The sequence below is a fragment of the Neoarius graeffei genome, chromosome 7, assembly GCF_027579695.1.
Source record: "Neoarius graeffei isolate fNeoGra1 chromosome 7, fNeoGra1.pri, whole genome shotgun sequence".
Taxonomy (NCBI): Eukaryota; Metazoa; Chordata; class Actinopteri; order Siluriformes; family Ariidae; genus Neoarius; species Neoarius graeffei.
In genome coordinates this window covers 97,647,912-97,669,006 of record NC_083575.1, presented here as the reverse complement: position 1 = coordinate 97,669,006, position 21,095 = coordinate 97,647,912, and the positions used below count along the sequence as shown (strand labels likewise).

General features: G+C 42.4%; 1 protein-coding gene across 5 annotated transcripts in view; it reads right to left on the bottom strand.

The window, feature by feature from the left end:
• The window catches only part of cntln (centlein, centrosomal protein), a 189,865-nt gene that overhangs the window by 108,532 nt on the left and 60,238 nt on the right, over nt 1–21,095 (bottom strand). The window lies entirely within an intron of this gene.

The following is a 21,095-nucleotide window of genomic DNA, read 5'->3' as shown; positions in this document are numbered from 1 at the left end:
TGTGTGTGTGTGTGTGTGAGAGAGAGACTATTCTAAGTATTCTAAAGAAAGAAAGTAAATAACACTAATAGTAATTAATTAAAAATACACAATTACTATGCACTGATGGTGTTACACAATATACACAGCAATAAAAAGACGATATAACAAATCCATAAACCAATAAACAAAAGATATTTAAAAGTGTAATAATAAACATGCGATAATCATTTCGCAGTGAAAGATGTACAAATTCTGGTTCTGGTCCAGTCTGTCTGGTCCGGTTTTGGTTAGTTCTGGTCTGATTCAGTTGTGTTTTGGTTCTATTCAATTTTATTCTAATCTGATCTGTTCAGGTCCAGTCTATCCAGCTCCGATCTGTTGGTTTCCACTCTTTGGGTTTGCTCTGACCCGAGAGGTTCTGCTCCATGGTCAACGTGAGGCTGGAGTGTACAGGGAGCCGTGTGACACACAGCCACAACTCGTGCACAGTGTGAGACTACAGTGTATAGTGAGAGTGTATAGTGTAAGACTGGAGTGAACAGTGTGAGACTACAGTGTATAGTGAGAGTGTATAGTGTAAGACTGGAGTGAACAGTGTGAGACTACAGTGTATAGTGAGAGTGTATAGTGTAAGACTGGAGTGTACAGTGTGAGACTACAGTGTATAGTGAGAGTGTATAGTGTAAGACTGGAGTGAACAGTGTGAGACTACAGTGTATAGTGAGAGTGTATAGTGTAAGACTGGAGTGTACAGTGTGAGACTACAGTGTATAGTGAGAGTGTATAGTGTAAGACTGGAGTGTACAGTGTGAGACTACAGTGTATAGTGAGAGTGTATAGTGTAAGACTGGAGTGAACAGTGTGAGACTACAGTGTATAGTGAGAGTGTATAGTGTAAGAGTGGAGTGTACAGTGTGAGACTACAGTGTATAGTGAGAGTGTATAGTGTAAGACTGGAGTGAACAGTGTGAGACTACAGTGTATAGTGAGAGTGTATAGTGTAAGACTGGAGTGTACAGTGTGAGACTACAGTGTATAGTGAGAGTGTATAGTGTAAGACTGGAGTGAACAGTGTGAGACTACAGTGTATAGTGAGAGTGTATAGTGTAAGACTGGAGTGTACAGTGTGAGACTACAGTGTATAGTGAGAGTGTATAGTGTAAGACTGGAGTGTACAGTGTGAGACTACAGTGTATAGTGAGAGTGTATAGTGTAAGACTGGAGTGTACAGTGTGAGACTACAGTGTATAGTGAGAGTGTATAGTGTAAGACTGGAGTGAACAGTGTGAGACTACAGTGTATAGTGAGAGTGTATAGTGTAAGACTGGAGTGAACAGTGTGAGACTACAGTGTATAGTGAGAGTGTATAGTGTAAGACTGGAGTGAACAGTGTGAGACTACAGTGTATAGTGAGAGTGTATAGTGTAAGACTGGAGTGTACAGTGTGAGACTACAGTGTATAGTGAGAGTGTATAGTGTAAGACTGGAGTGTACAGTGTGAGACTACAGTGTATAGTGAGAGTGTATAGTGTAAGACTGGAGTGAACAGTGTGAGACTACAGTGTATAGTGAGAGTGTATAGTGTAAGACTGGAGTGAACAGTGTGAGGGCCCGTTTACACGAGGATGCTGTTGGTTAAAAACGACTAAATATTTTATCGGAAGTGCCTTTCATCTACAGGGGGACGGCGTTTCCGAGGCTGAAAAACGGAAAAAATTGAAAACGCCTTCCAGAGTGGATAAGTTAAAAACGGCCCCCGTTGCATATCCGTCTAAACTACCCAATACGCGAAACTCTGCTCGGATCTGCTCACGTCGGGTACGCGTTTACGTCATACATGTGTCATATACTGTACATGCCAGCCCGGGAAGTAAGAAAGTAAGTAAAAAAGTAAGAGCATGTCTGATTACATCGATCCAACGGACCTTCAAGCTGCTCTGGCAGCTTTAATAAACGTCCAGGAGTCCTTCGAACATCTATACCGAATCTGCACATATACCGTTAATGAACAGAGGCGGGTATAGTATGCTCTTACTTTTTTACTTACTTTCTTACTTACCATAGCCAGAGTAGTCAAAGTTTTCGCGGCGCAGATGTGCAGATCAGTCAAGACGGAAGACGTTGTGCATGCGTGCAGACATAGCGGAGGTCTTTCACAGCACCACCTAGCCGCCTGGCATGCACATCCAATTGAATTCCACACATTTATGCATCACTGTATAGACGCAGATTTCCTCCTTGAAAACGGTCGTGTAGACGCGGAAAAAAGTGAGAACGAAAACGGACTTTTGCGTTTTTGTTTCAGACTGTCCCCGTGTAAAGTGGGCCTTAGACTACAGTGTATAGTGAGAGTGTATAGTGTAAGACTGGAGTGAACAGTGTGAGACTACAGTGTATAGTGAGAGTGTATAGTGTAAGACTGGAGTGAACAGTGTGAGACTACAGTGTATAGTGAGAGTGTATAGTGTAAGACTGGAGTGAACAGTGTGAGGGCCCGTTTACACGAGGATGCTGTTGGTTAAAAACGACTAAATATTTTATCGGAAGTGCCTTTCGTCTACACGGGGACGGCGTTTCCGAGGCTGAAAAACGGAAAAAATTGAAAACGCCTTCCAGAGTGGATAAGTTAAAAACGGCCCCTGTTGCATATCCGTCTAAACTACCCAATACGCGAAACTCTGCTCGGATCTGCTCACGTCGGGTACGCGTTTACGTCATATATATGTCATATACTGTACATGCCAGCCCGGGAAGTAAGAAAGTAAGTAAAAAAGTAAGAGCATGTCTGATTACATCGATCCAACGGACCTTCAAGCTGCTCTGGCAGCTTTAATAAACGTCCAGGAGTCCTTCGAACATCTATACCGAATCTGCACATATACCGTTAATGAACAGAGGCGGGTATAGTATGCTCTTACTTTTTTACTTACTTTCTTACTTACCATAGCCAGAGTAGTCAAAGTTTTTGCAGCGCAGATGTGCAGATCAGTCAAGACGGAAGACGTTGTGCATGCGTGCAGACATAGCGGAGGTCTTTCACAGCACCACCTAGCCGCCTGGCATGCACATCCAATTGAATTCCACACATTTATGCATCACTGTATAGACGCAGATTTCCTCCTTGAAAACGGTCGTGTAGACGCGGAAAAAAGTGAGAACGAAAACGGACTTTTGCGTTTTTGTTTCAGACTGTCCCCGTGTAAAGTGGGCCTTAGACTACAGTGTATAGTGAGAGTGTATAGTGTAAGACTGGAGTGTACAGTGTGAGACTACAGTGTATAGTGAGAGTGTATAGTGTAAGACTGGAGTGAACAGTGTGAGACTACAGTGTATAGTGAGAGTGTATAGTGTAAGACTGGAGTGAACAGTGTGAGACTACAGTGTATAGTGAGAGTGTATAGTGTAAGACTGGAGTGAACAGTGTGAGACTACAGTGTATAGTGAGAGTGTATAGTGTAAGACTGGAGTGAACAGTGTGAGACTACAGTGTATAGTGAGAGTGTATAGTGTAAGACTGGAGTGTACAGTGTGAGACTACAGTGTATAGTGAGAGTGTATAGTGTAAGACTGGAGTGAACAGTGTGAGACTACAGTGTATAGTGAGAGTGTATAGTGTAAGACTGGAGTGTACAGTGTGAGACTACAGTGTATAGTGAGAGTGTATAGTGTAAGACTGGAGTGAACAGTGTGAGACTACAGTGTATAGTGAGAGTGTATAGTGTAAGACTGGAGTGAACAGTGTGAGACTACAGTGTATAGTGTGAGTGTATAGTGTAAGACTGGAGTGTACAGTGTGAGACTACAGTGTATAGTGAGAGTGTATAGTGTAAGACTGGAGTGAACAGTGTGAGACTACAGTGTATAGTGAGAGTGTATAGTGCAAGACTGGAGTGTACAGTGTGAGACTACAGTGTATAGTGAGAGTGTATAGTGTAAGACTGGAGTGAACAGTGTGAGACTACAGTGTATAGTGAGAGTGTATAGTGTAAGACTGGAGTGAACAGTGTGAGACTACAGTGTATAGTGAGAGTGTATAGTGTAAGACTGGAGTGTACAGTGTGAGACTACAGTGTATAGTGAGAGTGTATAGCAGGGGTCACCAAACTACGGCCCGCGGGCCAGATCTGGCCCGCCACCCCCCTTTGACCGGCCCCCCAGCCCCTCTGCCCCCCATCACTTGAACCGGCCCTATGAGGCAATCCCCAAAAGTGGTCATGGCCTATTTTTTTAAATTGCTTTTTGGCAAATAATAACATGTCTGCATCTTGTATTTTGTTGATTTAATCAATTAAAATTGATATTTAGTTATAAAATGAACTATTCATATTTTCCGAATTTTCGTCATATGCTCACGATCAAGCAGTGACAGGCAGCGCACGCGCAGAGAACTGTCAGTGTTCAGGACAGCAAAATGGCTAGCGGTCAGCGAAAAGCTGACAGAGAGTGCAGAGTTTTTAAAGAACAGTGGACCACCGATTATTTTTTCGTTCAGTGTAAGGACCGTGCAGTTTGTCTTGTATGTAAAGAAAGTGTGTCGGTTTTCAAAGAATATAATCTGCGTCGTCACTACGAAACCCGCCACAAAGAGTATGCTAGTTTGCGAGGGCAAACAAGAGAAGACAGGATTCGGAGGATGAAATGCGGACTGGCTGCACAACAGAATGTATTCCTTCGCCAAACCCAGATCAACCAGGCTGCTGTCCGAGCTCGCTATAAGGTAGCTCACCTACTAGCTACACATGGAAAGCCGTTTACTGATGGGGACTTTGTTAAAGTATGCATGCTTGCTGTGGCCGAGGAGGTGTGTCCCGACAAGAAGGATGCGCTCAACGCGGTGAGTCTCTCCGCACCTACTATGACCAGGCGAACCGAAGATTTGGGGGACAACGTGTATGACCAGCTGAATGAGAAAGTGTCAGAATTCGAGTTTTTTGCTTTGGCCATGGATGAGAGCAATGACGTGCAGGACACAGCACAACTGCTGTGATCTATTGATCTATTGCTCATATTATTATAATTTCACTGTTTTTTTTTAAATGTATTTATTTTATAGGCCTATTTATTTGACCTTTATTAAGTGCTGCATATAATTATTATTATTATTATTATTAATAATATCAACAGGCCTACCTACAATTTATAATTTTCCACTCACCTTTGCCAGTGTCAATCACCTCAACTAGGCAGATGTTTCTTACCTTGACAGCTTTGATATTATTTTTATTAGAAAATAAATAAATGGAATATCTGTGGTATTTCAAATTAAAACAAAGTGTGAAGACTCGATTACTACTTTTGCAAACCACTAGTAAAGATAAACAAATATGTGCCAGGAATCAAGTGTTGATATAGTAGTGGGGATATAGTAGTGGGGATATAGTAGTGGGGATATAGTAGTGGGGGATATAGTAGTGGGGATATAGTAGTGGGGATATAGTAGTGGGGGATATAGTAGTGGGGGATATAGTAGTGGGGATATAGTAGTGTTGATATAGTAGTGGGGGATATAGTAGTGTTGATATAGTAGTGGGGGATATAGTAGTGGGGGATATAGTAGTGGGGGATATAGTAGTGGGGGATATAGTAGTGGGGGATATAGTAGTGGGGATATAGTAGTGGGGGATATAGTAGTGGGGGATATAGTAGTGTTGATATAGTAGTGGGGGATATAGTAGTGGGGGATATAGTAGTGGGGGATATAGTAGTGTGGATATAGTAGTGGGGGATATAGTAGTGGGGATATAGTAGTGGGGGATATAGTAGTGGGGATATAGTAGTGTGGATATAGTAGTGTGGATATAGTAGTGTTGATATAGTAGTGGGGGATATAGTAGTGGGGGATATAGTAGTGGGGATATAGTAGTGGGGATATAGTAGTGGGGGATATAGTAGTGGGGGATATAGTAGTGGGGGATATAGTAATGGGGATATAGTAGTGGGGATATAGTAGTGTTGATATAGTAGCGTTGATATAGTAGTGTTGATATAGTAGTGGGGGATATAGTAGTGGGGATATAGTAGTGTGGATATAGTAGCGTTGATATAGTAGTGTTGATATAGTAGTGGGGGATATAGTAGTGGGGGATATAGTAGTGTTGATATAGTAGTGGGGGATATAGTAGTGGGGATATAGTAGTGTGGATATAGTAGTGTTGATATAGTAGTGGGGATATAGTAGTGGGGGATATAGTAGTGGGGATATAGTAGTGTGGATATAGTAGCGTTGATATAGTAGCGTTGATATAGTAGCGTTGATATAGTAGTGGGGGATATAGTAGTGGGGGATATAGTAGTGGGGGATATAGTAGTGGGGGATATAGTAGTGGGGGATATAGTAGTGGGGGATATAGTAATGGGGATATAGTAGTGGGGATATAGTAGTGTGGATATAGTAGCGTTGATATAGTAGTGTTGATATAGTAGTGGGGGATATAGTAGTGGGGATATAGTAGTGTGGATATAGTAGCGTTGATATAGTAGCGTTGATATAGTAGTGTTGATATAGTAGTGGGGGATATAGTAGTGGGGGATATAGTAGTGGGGATATAGTAGTGTGGATATAGTAGTGTTGATATAGTAGTGGGGGATATAGTAGTGGGGATATAGTAGTGTTGATATAGTAGTGGGGATATAGTAGTGGGGGATATAGTAGTGGGGATATAGTAGTGTGGATATAGTAGTGTGGATATAGTAGTGTTGATATAGTAGCGTTGATATAGTAGTGTTGATATAGTAGTGGGGGATATAGTAGTGGGGGATATAGTAGTGTGGATATAGTAGTGTTGATATAGTAGCGTTGATATAGTAGTGTTGATATAGTAGTGGGGATATAGTAGTGGGGGATATAGTAGTGTGGATATAGTAGTGTTGATATAGTAGTGGGGGATATAGTAGTGGGGCTATAGTAGTGTGGATATAGTAGTGTTGATATAGTAGTGGGGATATAGTAGTGGGGGATATAGTAGTGGGGGATATAGTAGTGGGGGATATAGTAGTGGGGGATATAGTAGTGGGGATACAGTAGTGGGGATATAGTAGTGGGGATATAGTAGTGGGGGATATAGTAGTGGGGATACAGTAGTGGGGATACAGTAGTGGGGATACAGTAGTGGGGATATAGTAGTGGGGGATATAGTAGTGGGGATACAGTAGTGGGGATATAGTAGTGGGGATATAGTAGTGGGGATATAGTAGTGGGGATACAGTAGTGGGGATATAGTAGTGGGGATATAGTAGTGGGGGATACAGTAGTGGGGATACAGTGGTGGGGATACAGTAGTGTTGATATAGTAGTGGGGGATACAGTAGCGGGGATACAGTAGCGGGGATACAGTAGCGGGGATACAGTAGCGGGGGATATAGTAGTGGGGATATAGTAGTGGGGGATATAGTAGCGGGGATACAGTAGTGGGGATATAGTAGTGGGGGATATAGTAGTGGGGATATAGTAGTGGGGATATAGTAGTGTTGATATAGTAGTGGGGATATAGTAGTGGGGATATAGTAGTGTTGATATAGTAGTGGGGATATAGTAGTGGGGGATATAGTAGTGGGGATATAGTAGTTTGGATATAGTAGTGTGGATATAGTAGTGTGGATATAGTAGTGTGGATATAGTAGTGGGGATATAGTAGTGTGGATATAGTAGTGGGGATATAGTAGTGTTGATATAGTAGTGGGGATATAGTAGTGGGGGATATAGTAGTGTGGATATAGTAGTGGGGATATAGTAGTGTTGATATAGTAGTGGGGATATAGTAGTGGGGATATAGTAGTGTGGATATAGTAGTGTGGATATAGTAGTGGGGATATAGTAGTGTTGATATAGTAGTGTTGATATAGTAGTGGGGATATAGTAGTGGGGATATAGTAGTGGGGGATATAGTAGTGTGGATATAGTAGTGGGGATATAGTAGTGTTGATATAGTAGTGGGGATATAGTAGTGTTGATATAGTAGTGGGGATATAGTAGTGTGGATATAGTAGTGTTGATATCGTAGTGGGGGATATAGTAGTGGGGATATAGTAGTGGGGATATAGTAGTGTGGATATAGTAGTGGGGATATAGTAGTGTGGATATAGTAGTGTTGATATAGTAGTGGGGGATATAGTAGTGGGGATATAGTAGTGGGGATATAGTAGTGTTGATATAGTAGTGTTGATATAGTAGTGGGGATATAGTAGTGTTGATATAGTAGTGGGGGATATAGTAGTGGGGATATAGTAGTGGGGATATAGTAGTGTGGATATAGTAGTGGGGATATAGTAGTGGGGATATAGTAGTGGGGATATAGTAGTGTTGATATAGTAGTGGGGGATATAGTAGTGGGGATATAGTAGTGGGGATATAGTAGTGGGGATATAGTAGTGGGGATATAGTAGTGGGGATATAGTAGTGGGGATATAGTAGTGGGGATATAGTAGTGTTGATATAGTAGTGGGGATATAGTAGTGTGGATATAGTAGTGGGGATATAGTAGTGGGGATATAGTAGTGGGGATATAGTAGTGGGGGATATAGTAGTGGGGATATAGTAGTGGGGATATAGTAGTGGGGATATAGTAGTGGGGATATAGTAGTGGGGATATACTAGTGGGGATATAGTAGTGGGGGATATAGTAGTGGGGGATATAGTAGTGGGGATATAGTAGTGGGGATATAGTAGTTTGGATATAGTAGTGGGGATATAGTAGTGTGGATATAGTAGTGGGGATATAGTAGTGTGGATATACTAGTGGGGATATAGTAGTGTGGATATAGTAGTGGGGATATAGTAGTGTGGATATAGTAGTGGGGATATAGTAGTGTTGATATAGTAGTGTTGATATAGTAGTGTTGATATAGTAGTGGGGATATAGTAGTGGGGGATATAGTAGTGGGGATATAGTAGTTTGGATATAGTAGTGTGGATATAGTAGTGTGGATATAGTAGTGGGGGATATAGTAGTGGGGATATAGTAGTTTGGATATAGTAGTGGGGATATAGTAGTGTGGATATAGTAGTGGGGATATAGTAGTGTTGATATAGTAGTGGGGATATAGTAGTGTTGATATAGTAGTGGGGGATATAGTAGTGTGGATATAGTAGTGGGGATATAGTAGTGGGGATATAGTAGTGTGGATATAGTAGTGGGGATATAGTAGTGTTGATATAGTAGTGTGGATATAGTAGTGGGGATATAGTAGTGGGGGATATAGTAGTGTGGATATAGTAGTGGGGATATAGTAGTGTTGATATAGTAGTGGGGATATAGTAGTGGGGATATAGTAGTGTTGATATAGTAGTGGGGATATAGTAGTGGGGATATAGTAGTGGGGATACAGTAGTGGGGATATAGTAGTGGGGATATAGTAGTGGGGGATATAGTAGTGGGGATATAGTAGTGTGGATATAGTAGTGGGGGATATAGTAGTGGGGATATAGTAGTGTGGATATAGTAGTGTTGATATAGTAGTGTTGATATAGTAGTGGGGATATAGTAGTGTTGATATAGTAGTGGGGATATAGTAGTGGGGATATAGTAGTTTGGATATAGTAGTGTGGATATAGTAGTGTGGATATAGTAGTGGGGGATATAGTAGTGGGGATATAGTAGTTTGGATATAGTAGTGGGGATATAGTAGTGTGGATATAGTAGTGGGGATATAGTAGTGTTGATATAGTAGTGGGGATATAGTAGTGTTGATATAGTAGTGGGGGATATAGTAGTGTGGATATAGTAGTGGGGATATAGTAGTGGGGATATAGTAGTGTTGATATAGTAGTGGGGATATAGTAGTGGGGGATATAGTAGTGTGGATATAGTAGTGGGGATATAGTAGTGTTGATATAGTAGTGGGGATATAGTAGTGTTGATATAGTAGTGGGGATATAGTAGTGGGGATATAGTAGTGTGGATATAGTAGTGGGGATATAGTAGTGTGGATATAGTAGTGGGGGATATAGTAGTGGGGATATAGTAGTGGGGGATATAGTAGTGGGGATATAGTAGTGTGGATATAGTAGTGGGGATATAGTAGTGTTGATATAGTAGTGGGGGATATAGTAGTGTGGATATAGTAGTGTGGATATAGTAGTGGGGATATAGTAGTGTGGATATAGTAGTGTTGATATAGTAGTGGGGGATATAGTAGTGGGGATATAGTAGTGGGGGATATAGTAGTGGGGATATAGTAGTGTGGATATAGTAGTGTGGATATAGTAGTGTTGATATAGTAGTGGGGGATATAGTAGTGGGGATATAGTAGTGTGGATATAGTAGTGGGGATATAGTAGTGTGGATATAGTAGTGGGGATATAGTAGTGGGGATATAGTAGTATGGATATAGTAGTGGGGGATATAGTAGTGGGGATATAGTAGTGTTGATATAGTAGTGGGGGATATAGTAGTGGGGATATAGTAGTGTGGATATAGTAGTGGGGATATAGTAGTGGGGATATAGTAGTGGGGATATAGTAGTGTTGATATAGTAGTGGGGGATATAGTAGTGGGGATATAGTAGTGGGGATATAGTAGTGGGGATATAGTAGTGTGGATATAGTAGTGGGGGATATAGTAGTGGGGATATAGTAGTGTTGATATAGTAGTGGGGGATATAGTAGTGGGGATATAGTAGTGGGGATATAGTAGTGGGGATATAGTAGTGGGGATATAGTAGTGGGGGATATAGTAGTGGGGATATAGTAGTGGGGATATAGTAGTGTGGATATAGTAGTGGGGGATATAGTAGTGTTGATATAGTAGTGGGGGATATAGTAGTGGGGATATAGTAGTGGGGATATAGTAGTGGGGATATAGTAGTGGGGGATATAGTAGTGGGGATATAGTAGTGGGGATATAGTAGTGGGGATATAGTAGTGGGGATATAGTAGTGGGGATATAGTAGTGGGGATATAGTAGTGGGGATATAGTAGTGTGGATATAGTAGTGGGGATATAGTAGTGGGGATATAGTAGTGGGGATATAGTAGTGGGGATATAGTAGTGGGGATATAGTAGTGGGGATATAGTAGTGGGGATATAGTAGTGTTGATATAGTAGTGGGGGATATAGTAGTGGGGATATAGTAGTGGGGATATAGTAGTGGGGATATAGTAGTGGGGATATAGTAGTGGGGATGGCCGTGCCAGGCTAGTAATCTCTACTACACAATGAGGCCTGCTGGTGGTCATATTTGTCTGGGTCATACAATTCTATGTGATATAGCTGACCCGACCCCGGCCCCCCCCATCACAGTCAGGAACGACAATGTGGCCCCCAGAGAAAAAAGTTTGGTGACCCCTGGTGTATAGTGTAAGACTGGAGTGAACAGTGTGAGACTACAGTGTATAGTGAGAGTGTATAGTGTAAGACTGGAGTGAACAGTGTGAGACTACAGTGTATAGTGAGAGTGTATAGTGTAAGACTGGAGTGAACAGTGTGAGACTACAGTGTATAGTGAGAGTGTATAGTGCAAGACTGGAGTGTCCAGTGTGAGACTACAGTGTATAGTGAGAGTGTATAGTGTAAGACTGGAGTGAACAGTGTGAGACTACAGTGTATAGTGAGAGTGTATAGTGTAAGACTGGAGTGAACAGTGTGAGACTACAGTGTATAGTGAGAGTGTATAGTGTAAGACTGGAGTGAACAGTGTGAGACTACAGTGTATAGTGAGAGTGTATAGTGTAAGACTGGAGTGAACAGTGTGAGACTACAGTGTATAGTGAGAGTGTATAGTGTAAGACTGGAGTGAACAGTGTGAGACTACAGTGTATAGTGAGAGTGTATAGTGCAAGACTGGAGTGTCCAGTGTGAGACTACAGTGTATAGTGAGAGTGTATAGTGTAAGACTGGAGTGAACAGTGTGAGACTACAGTGTATAGTGAGAGTGTATAGTGTAAGACTGGAGTGAACAGTGTGAGACTACAGTGTATAGTGAGAGTGTATAGTGTAAGACTGGAGTGAACAGTGTGAGACTACAGTGTATAGTGAGAGTGTATAGTGTAAGACTGGAGTGAACAGTGTGAGACTACAGTGTATAGTGAGAGTGTATAGTGTAAGACTGGAGTGAACAGTGTGAGACTACAGTGTATAGTGAGAGTGTATAGTGCAAGACTGGAGTGTCCAGTGTGAGACTACAGTGTATAGTGAGAGTGTATAGTGTAAGACTGGAGTGTACAGTGTGAGACTACAGTGTATAGTGAGAGTGTATAGTGTAAGACTGGAGTGAACAGTGTGAGACTACAGTGTATAGTGAGAGTGTATAGTGTAAGACTGGAGTGTACAGTGTGAGACTACAGTGTATAGTGAGAGTGTATAGTGTAAGACTGGAGTGAACAGTGTGAGACTACAGTGTATAGTGAGAGTGTATAGTGTAAGACTGGAGTGAACAGTGTGAGACTACAGTGTATAGTGAGAGTGTATAGTGTAAGACTGGAGTGTAGCACTACAGTTAGTAAATGAAACAGACTCCATGTTAAACTTTTCCCTGCTTTAATCTTGTCTCTCTCGTCTGTGCCACATTCTCAACTGTAAAACTGAAACGATATGACGGGGGGATCATTAGCGTCGTCTGACAGCCTCAGCACCTGCATTTTCTCACCGAGTCGAGAAGTAATGAAAGATACAGCAGGACTGTCATCACCTTTTGAGTTCCTGATCACATTATCAAAACTACAGTGGCGCTTGGCATCTGGGTGTGACCTTGTTAACTGCCAGGGTAATTAAGTTTAACCAATTGGGAGCAAGGATGATAAATTATTAGCGGGAAGATTTTGTTCACGTTTTATTAAATTGGCCTGTCAAAGGGGGTCGGCCAAATTATCTGGGGCCTCGTTTGCTGGAAGCCGGCCATATTGCCGCATCTGTTACAATTATTTATAATTTCAAGCAGTCCCTTTCACAAAAAAGAAACAAACGGAAAAAAAACCCAGAGTTCGGCAGCAGCAACAGTAACCACATGAAGCAATTTACAAATTATCTGATGAGGGAGTGTTTGAGGGCTTTTCTCTCATTTCTCGCCAGCAGAGGAGAGACAGAGAGAGAGAGAGAGAGAGAGAGAGAGGTGTAATTACAGAACGCGATTAGGCTCTTGTGGGATCTGGCTGGGCAAGAACATATGGACGGGTTTGTGATTTTGCTCCCTGAGGCTCGTGACCCGTCTGCTGCATGCGAATGAGAACGAATTTCAGTTAACTCTGAAAATCCACCATTTACATAGAAAAACAAACCGGACCGACAACACTGCGCAAACACAGGACCCAAATCCCACACAGAACCTGAGCAACTGAAATCAAGCCCATGGACCACAACACAAGCAGAATAATTAAAATACAAACTCAAGAATAAAATCAGACCCAAAAAACAGAAGGAAAAGAAAATAAACCAGGCACAAAACCAGAATACAGGAAAAAGGAACCAGGCCCAGAACTTAAAATGAAGTAAAGCATGCAAAATAAAAACTGAATAACAAATGTTTAATGTTATTTCATTTGTGTTTAACTGGTTAGCTTTAGTTATACAGTATTTAGATATAGCTACCATCATTTCTGCACAACTAAACAAAAACATTTAAACAAACAAAAAAAGTTTGAGAGGCCAAAAGAGGAAACAGTTCCAGTCACTACATGCTCACAAGAGACAAACTACACTGATCAGCCATAACATTATGACCACTGACAGGTGAAGTGATGATCTGTGTATTAGGCAGCAGGAGATCAGTCAGTTGTTGAAGTTGATGTGTTGGAAGCAGGAAAAATGGGCGAGTGTGTGAGGATCTGAGCGACTTTGACGAGGGCCAAACTGTGACGGTGAGATGACTGGGTCTGAACATCTACAAAATGGCCCGTCCTGTGGGGTGTTCCCAGTATGCAGTGGTTAGTATCGAACAAAAGTGGTCCAAAGAAGGACAACCGGTGAACCAGTTACAGGGTCATAGGTGTCGAAGGCTCACCGATTGGCATGGGGCACAAAGGCTTGCCCATATGGTCCAATCCCACAGAAGAGCTACTGTAGCACAAACTGCTGAAAAGGTTAATGACAGAAAGGAGTCAGAACACACAGTGCATCACAGCTTGCTGCGTCTGGAGCTGCGTAGCTGCAGAGCGGTCAGAGAACCCATACCGACCCTGCACACCTACAGTGGGGCACATGGGCATCAGAACTGGACCATGGAGCAAAGGAAGAAGGTGTCCTGGTCTGATGAATCACGTTTTCTTCTCCATCGTGTGGACAGCCGGGTGTATGTGTGTGTGTCGCTGACCTGAGGAAGCGATGGCACCAGGATGCACTATGGGAAGAAGGTGAGCCGGAGGAGGCAGTGCGATGCTCTGGGTAATGTTCCATTGGGAAACCTTGGTCCTGGTGTTCATGTGGATGTTACACAGTTCATTCCTTCATGGTAAGAGTATTCCGGAATGGCAGTGGCCTCTTTCAGCAGGAGAACGAACCCTGACACACTGCAGAATCTGTTCAGGAACGGTTTGAGGATCATGACAAAGGTCAAGGTGTTCACTTGACCTCCAAATTCCCCAGACCTCGATCCGAATGAGCATCTGTGGGATGTGCTGGACAAACATGTCTGATCCATGGAGCCTATAAGACCTCACAACCTGCAGGACTTAAAGGAGCTGCTGCTCACATCTTGGTGCCAGAAACCACAGCACACCTTCAGAAGTCTCGTTGGTGGAACAAGGGGGACCTACACAATACTAGATTCTGATCATGAACAAACAAGGAAACAGTCTCTGGCACAAAATGAGGGAGAGCCCTGAAGAGGAACCAGACTCCAAAAAGAGCCCATCCCCTTCTGGATGACACGTTGATCAATGATTCTTATTTGTTTATATATATTTAAAACAACATGAAGTTCACTGGTTAATTGCTACGACATGGTGTGTGATATTTCTCTCTCTGCTTCATCAGAGTGAAACATTTCAAGCCCAAACACACTGGTGGGCTCTCAGTATGCGGCATGCACACACACACACACACACACTCCTGATCAAAGGAAACATGGCTACTCTCCTAAACATGACCCCACATAACAAGCTGTGTGTGTGTGTCTCTCTCTGACACTTCAATTATACATCTGACAGCTCCTGAGTTCGATAATGCTAATCTCACTCACTCACTCTCACACACACACACACACGGATCACTATGAGAGGATGATACAACTTTCATCACCTCTCTCTCAAGACTTAACAAACTGTCTTACATTATTTTCCATCTTCTTAACTTTGTAAGAAAGAATGTAAAAAAGACGAAAAAAATTGCTAAAACGAACAAAATCACGACGATATTAAAGGTCAATTTAATTGATTAATCTGTGCTCCAAACACAACTGTGTGACACAAACATACACTTTAATTCAGTACACGCTCATCTCAATGGTACATTTATAAACCAATCAAATGTAGTGCATTATGGGCAATACACACACTCCCTCGCATCTTATGACCACTACATCACCAAATACGCACCACCAGGAAGTGAGTGTCATGCTAATCTCTGGAACAGAGACAGAAATGTTCAAATCACCAAGAAATGATGTACTCGTGAATTTTGGTATGTGAAACGGAGCCTTAAAGTGATGGGCATTCTAATAAAAACACTAACTATCCATCATCTCCAGGTCTCCTTCACCCAATGCGAAGAACCTAGGGGTTGTGTTCGATGACAAACTCTCCTCCTCAGCGAATATTGCTGCAGTGACCCAAATGTGTAGATTCCTCTCCTCTACAACAGCCGAAGGATCCGCCCTTTTCATACCACCTACTCTACTCAGCTCCTGGTCCAAGCACTGATCATCTCTCTCTTGGACTACTGCAGCTCTCTCCTTGCTGGCCTTCCAGCTTCTGCCTCAGACCCCAACAGCTCATCCAGAATGCTGCAGCTCGCCTGGTCTACAACCTCCCTCGTTCTTCCCATGTCACCCCTCTGCTTGCCGACCTGCACTGGTTACCTGTCGCAGCTCACATCAAACTTAAGACATTGGTGCCAATTTCCCAGGCTCTCAAGGGATTAGGGCCAGCATACCTCCAGAGTCTGATCTGCCCCTACACACCAGCCAGATCCCTATGCTCTGCTACTACTGGTCGCCTGGCCCCTCCTCCTCTCCGCTCCTGCCCAGCCCACTCAAGACTGCTGTCTGTCCTGGTTCCCCATTGGTGGAATGACCTTCCCATTGAGGTCAGAACTGCCGACTCCCTGACCACCTTCAAGCGCAGACTGAAGACTCACCTCTTCAGGCCGCACCTCTCCCCTTCCTCCCTGCCCACTGTGTAACTGCGTTTCGGTCTTGACCAACCCAGGCTGTGTACTGCCTCGCCCGGGCTTAGCTGTTTTGAGTTGTACTTTATATATGGTTGGTTTGTTTCCTTGGCTGTTTGAATGTTGGTACTTCAACAGAATATTACACTAGGTATCGTTGTCACTTGTTCAGTTGGCACTAAAACTTTCTTGTCTCGAAGTTCAGCACTTTGTGTACCCGACTTTTACACTCGTTGTACGTCGTTCTGGATAAGAGCGTCTGCTAAATGCCACGTAATGTAATAATTTAGAGTGGGCAAAAACACACTGCATTCCACTGAATTCCACACAGGACTTTACACTCACAACCCACACTGCAAACCTGACTGTTCAGAGCGTAGTGCACTGGGAAGGCAGCACAATCTGGGTCGCGGCACCACACTGTACATTTCAGCTAAAGCTGCCTTTAGGCTCCGCCTACTCAGAATTTTCACATCACCACGTTCAGACCATTCGGTGCCTTCATACATCACATTCAGCTGGACAACAACAGAACAACCGATACCATCTTTTAAACTTAACTACATTCCAAAAATTGTACAAAAATATCAGAAAAGCACGAGCCCTGTTCTTCTGAAGTCTGGAATGCAATTTTTCTTATTTCTGTGCTTTTTATAAACATGACTGTGCTGGTTCTTTCTTGGGTAGCCTTAGGACTCCATTTGCGAAGAACAATGTGCACTCAAGTCTCCATCAGTGAACAGTTCATAAAATAACATTGGTTATTTAAGGGTTCCTGTCTGAGTCTGGTTCTTCTCAAGGTTTCTTCATTTCTTCTCAGGGAGTTTTTCCTCACCACTCTCACGTCTTGTTTACTAGTTCAGAATAAATCCATAAATTAAAAATTTATAGCTGGAATTTATATATATTTCTGTTAAGTTGCTTTGTGAGCATGTCCATTGTTAAAAGTATCATAAAAAACTAAAACGGGATTGAATTCTTCAGAAGGTGCTGATTAAGGTTCCATCACTCAGGACACAAACTAGGCAGTATTTAGGAAAAGTCCTCCAAATGATCCACATATGGGACGAATATGAAGTAGGGATGGACTACCATTAAGGGGTTAATTATTTAGGCATTAGTATTAAACTGTGCTGGTGCTGAATACTGAAATGACTATTCAGGGATGCGTTATTCCTGCTCCTATATGAGGCTTGTGGAAAAATATGACAAAGAAAAACTGAGTCTGGTCATGATTTGATCTGAAGAGCAGCAGTGTTGTGATTGGTCAACTGAGGATAAGAAAATGTCAGAAGTGGACCCTTTGTACTCTCATGCAGGCAGGAGCAAGCAGTTGGATACAAGGTTTATTTCCAGAGGATTACTGGTACCCATGAACCATGATATAAAGTCATCGTATTTCTACACTGGCTATGTTTTGTCACAACTGAACTTCACGGTCATCTACTATTGTAAGATGTATGGCAAACACTGTCTCACAATGTTAGCAAAAGAGAAAATAAATTCATGGATTGGCCCCGTGACTCAGATTTGCTTCAAAACTTACTGGGTTCTTCCTTGGCCCATGCTACACCCTTCCACCAAGTTTCAGGGAAATCGTGTGGGTAGGTTTAGTGTAATCCTGCTTACAGCCAGATAAACAAACAAACTGCATCAAAAACATACCCTCCTTAGTGGACGTTAACAATAACATGGTAGCGTTTAGACAGAACCTTAAAACACCTGGGGTTCTAGTAAGAACATTAAGCAGCCATAAGGTCTATATTTTGCAACAGAATCATTCAAGCCTGAGGTTTTAGCAGGAACTCGAAGCAGACATGAGTTCTAGAGGCAGCAACAGAACCTTAATATGGCTGAATTTCAAGAAAGAACACTAAGCAGCCATGAGAGTTCTAGAGTAGGCAACGGAAACTTAATATGGCTGAATTTCAAATACAAACACTTTGTAAGAAGTTTAGCATTTGGGATGAAGCCTTACTCTGCTATGAAGTTCCAATGAGAAATCTTCACAGGCATGAGCACTAAAATTTACAACATAACCTTTAAATAAAACTTTGGGCATTTAACACACTAACTAGACAGCATTTGGGATGGAACCTTAAAATGGCTTAGGTTCTATTACAAGTACCAAGTAGGCACCTTTTGGGCCTGAACCTCAAAACTGATAAAGCTTGAGTAAGAAATCTGAGCAGGTATGAGGTTTAGAGTTTTAAGGGAAGCTTTTAAAGGGCCAAAGTTCTAGCAAGAACACGAGGCAAGATTTGTGCCTTAAAACAGCTAATGTTTTAGTGAGAAGAGTAATTTAAGCAGAAGCCGTACAATGTCTGGCATGGCATCACACCAAATCTCTCACTAACGACAGCTGTGCAGGATGGAGGGGTGCGTGTAGATGTGTGTGTGGTTTCACTCTGAATTGCTGCCCAGTACAATTAAGATTTGGACTTTAGAGCCCAGGAAGTGTGTGGTGTGGTGTGATGGATGGTGACCTGAAACACGCACTCCCGATTAGAGCAGAGTGCAGCCAGAAATGCACCAATGGGAGATCCCTATCTGGGGCTGCTGTGGCAGCAGACCACCTGGCAATGGTAGCTGAGTAGGCAAAAAAAAAAAACCCACACACTGCATTCCACCCGAATCCACACAGACTTTCGACTCATGATCCACATCCCAAACCTCATCGTAACACTTCATTTCTGCAGCATAATCCGGGTCACGGCACCAAGCGGACATGAACGTTCCCTCAAACCGTCTCACCATTTCCTAATCATCTCAAAATTAAAAGTGCTTTAAGTCTCCGTCTCTTTCAAATACTAGATCCTGCTAATTAAAGGCAAATCTTAATGATAGTTGTAGTTCTGATATGATGTAGATCCCACAGCACTGTTTAATTCTGGATTCTGATTTCAGAATGTAATTCGGGTAAAGTGTGAGAACCTGCTTGCTTTTTTTGGTCGTATTACTTTATATCTTAGAAATAATAAACATCATGGTGGTACCAGTAACTCAAAAATTGCTCAAAGGATGTAGTCATGAAGCAACTGATCCTTCAGTCTCACAGCTGCATCTGGAGATGTACAGTGGTGCTTGAAAGTTTGTGAACCCTTTAGAATTTTCTATATTTCTGCATAAATATGACCTAAAACATCATCAGATTTTCACACAAGTCCTAAAAGTAGATAAAGAGAACCCAGTTAAACAAATGAGACAAAAATATTATACTCGGTCATTTACTTATTGAGGAAAATGATCCAATATTACATATCTGTGAGTGGCAAAAGTATGTGGACCTCTAGGACTAGCAGTTAATTTGAAGGTGAAATTAAGCTAGCCGATCCACGCGGTACCGAACCGACCCATTTCAGAGCCGACTCCCGACAGGGCACGCACATATCCCCGACTAACTCACGACTGAAAGAAAGCAGAGGTTAATATCTTGGGCCATTATTAAAAAATGTTCTGTTTCCGGTCCACCGGCCGGGTGAGTGCCGTTTGTGCGGGTGAAATTTTTTTAATGCCGTTTTTTCGACATTTTTTTCGGGTTCGTAAATCTAAAATCGAACTTGACATTTCCGCATTCCCAGGGCTTTCCACTAAGGCTCATACTAGCCAGCCATGACAAATAAGTAGCCAGCCGGGGGGAGGAAACACAAAATAAACTCCTGTGCACGCAGTTCCCAGGATTAAATGTATTTTCCACAGACCATTTATTTATTCACTTTACTCAAATACAAAGTAAAATGGCAGTAAATCTTCTTTCTTTTCTTGCGTATTGCATCATGAGGCGTTCCTGGCTTATAAATCTCTTATTTTCGGTGCATGACACATTCACGCAACTGAGCATGCGCCGAATGCGCGTGCACACCGCATGTCGGGGCGCGGATCTCCCTTGATCAACGGTTCAGTTTGACATTATTGTCAGTCCGTTCATTTTTCGAAAAGATGGAAGTCACATGATCATGAAATATCACGTGTTATACGCGAAAGATATGATTGGCTATTGCTAGCGACTCTCGCCGATCAGTCTGGCTCCCGATTAGTTTTTCGAATCGGCTGTGAGATGAGTCGGTACCATCGAAAACTAGTCTTTACGCCTGACTCGCGACTTCAGTTGGCTCAGTACGCTGAAAATCGGCGTAGTGTGCGGCTAGCTTTAGAGTCAGGTGTTTTCAATCAATGGGATGACAATCAGGTGTGAGTGGGCACCCTGTTTTATTTAAAGAACAGGGATCTATCAAAGTCTGATCTTCATAACACATGTTTGTGGAAGTGTATCATGGCACGAACAAAGGAGATTTCTGAGGACCTCAGAAAAAGTGTTGTTGATGCTCATCAGGCTGGAAAAGGTTACAAAACCATCTCTAAAGAGTTTGGACTCCACCAATCCACAGTCAGATAGATTGTGTACAAATGGAGGAAATTCAAGACCATTGTTACCCTCCCCAGGAGTGGTCGACCAACAAAGATCACTCCAAGAGCAAGGCGTGTCATAGCCGGTGATGTCACAAAGGACCACAGGGTAACTTCTAAGCAACTGAAGGCCTCTCTCACATTGGTTAATGTTAATGTTCATGAGTCCACCATCAGGAGAACACTGAACAGCAATGGTGTGCATGGCAGGGTTGCAAGGAGAAAGCCACTGCTCTCCAAAAAGAACATTGCTGCTCATCTACAGTTTGCTAAAGATCATGTGGACAAGCCAGAAGGCTATTGGAAAAATGTTTTGTGGACGGATGAGACCAAAATAGAACTTTTTGGTTTAAATAAGAAGCGTTATGTTTGGAGAAAGGAAAACACTGCATTTCGGCATAAGAACCTTATCCCATCTGTGAAACATGGTGGTGGTAGTATCATGGTTTGGACC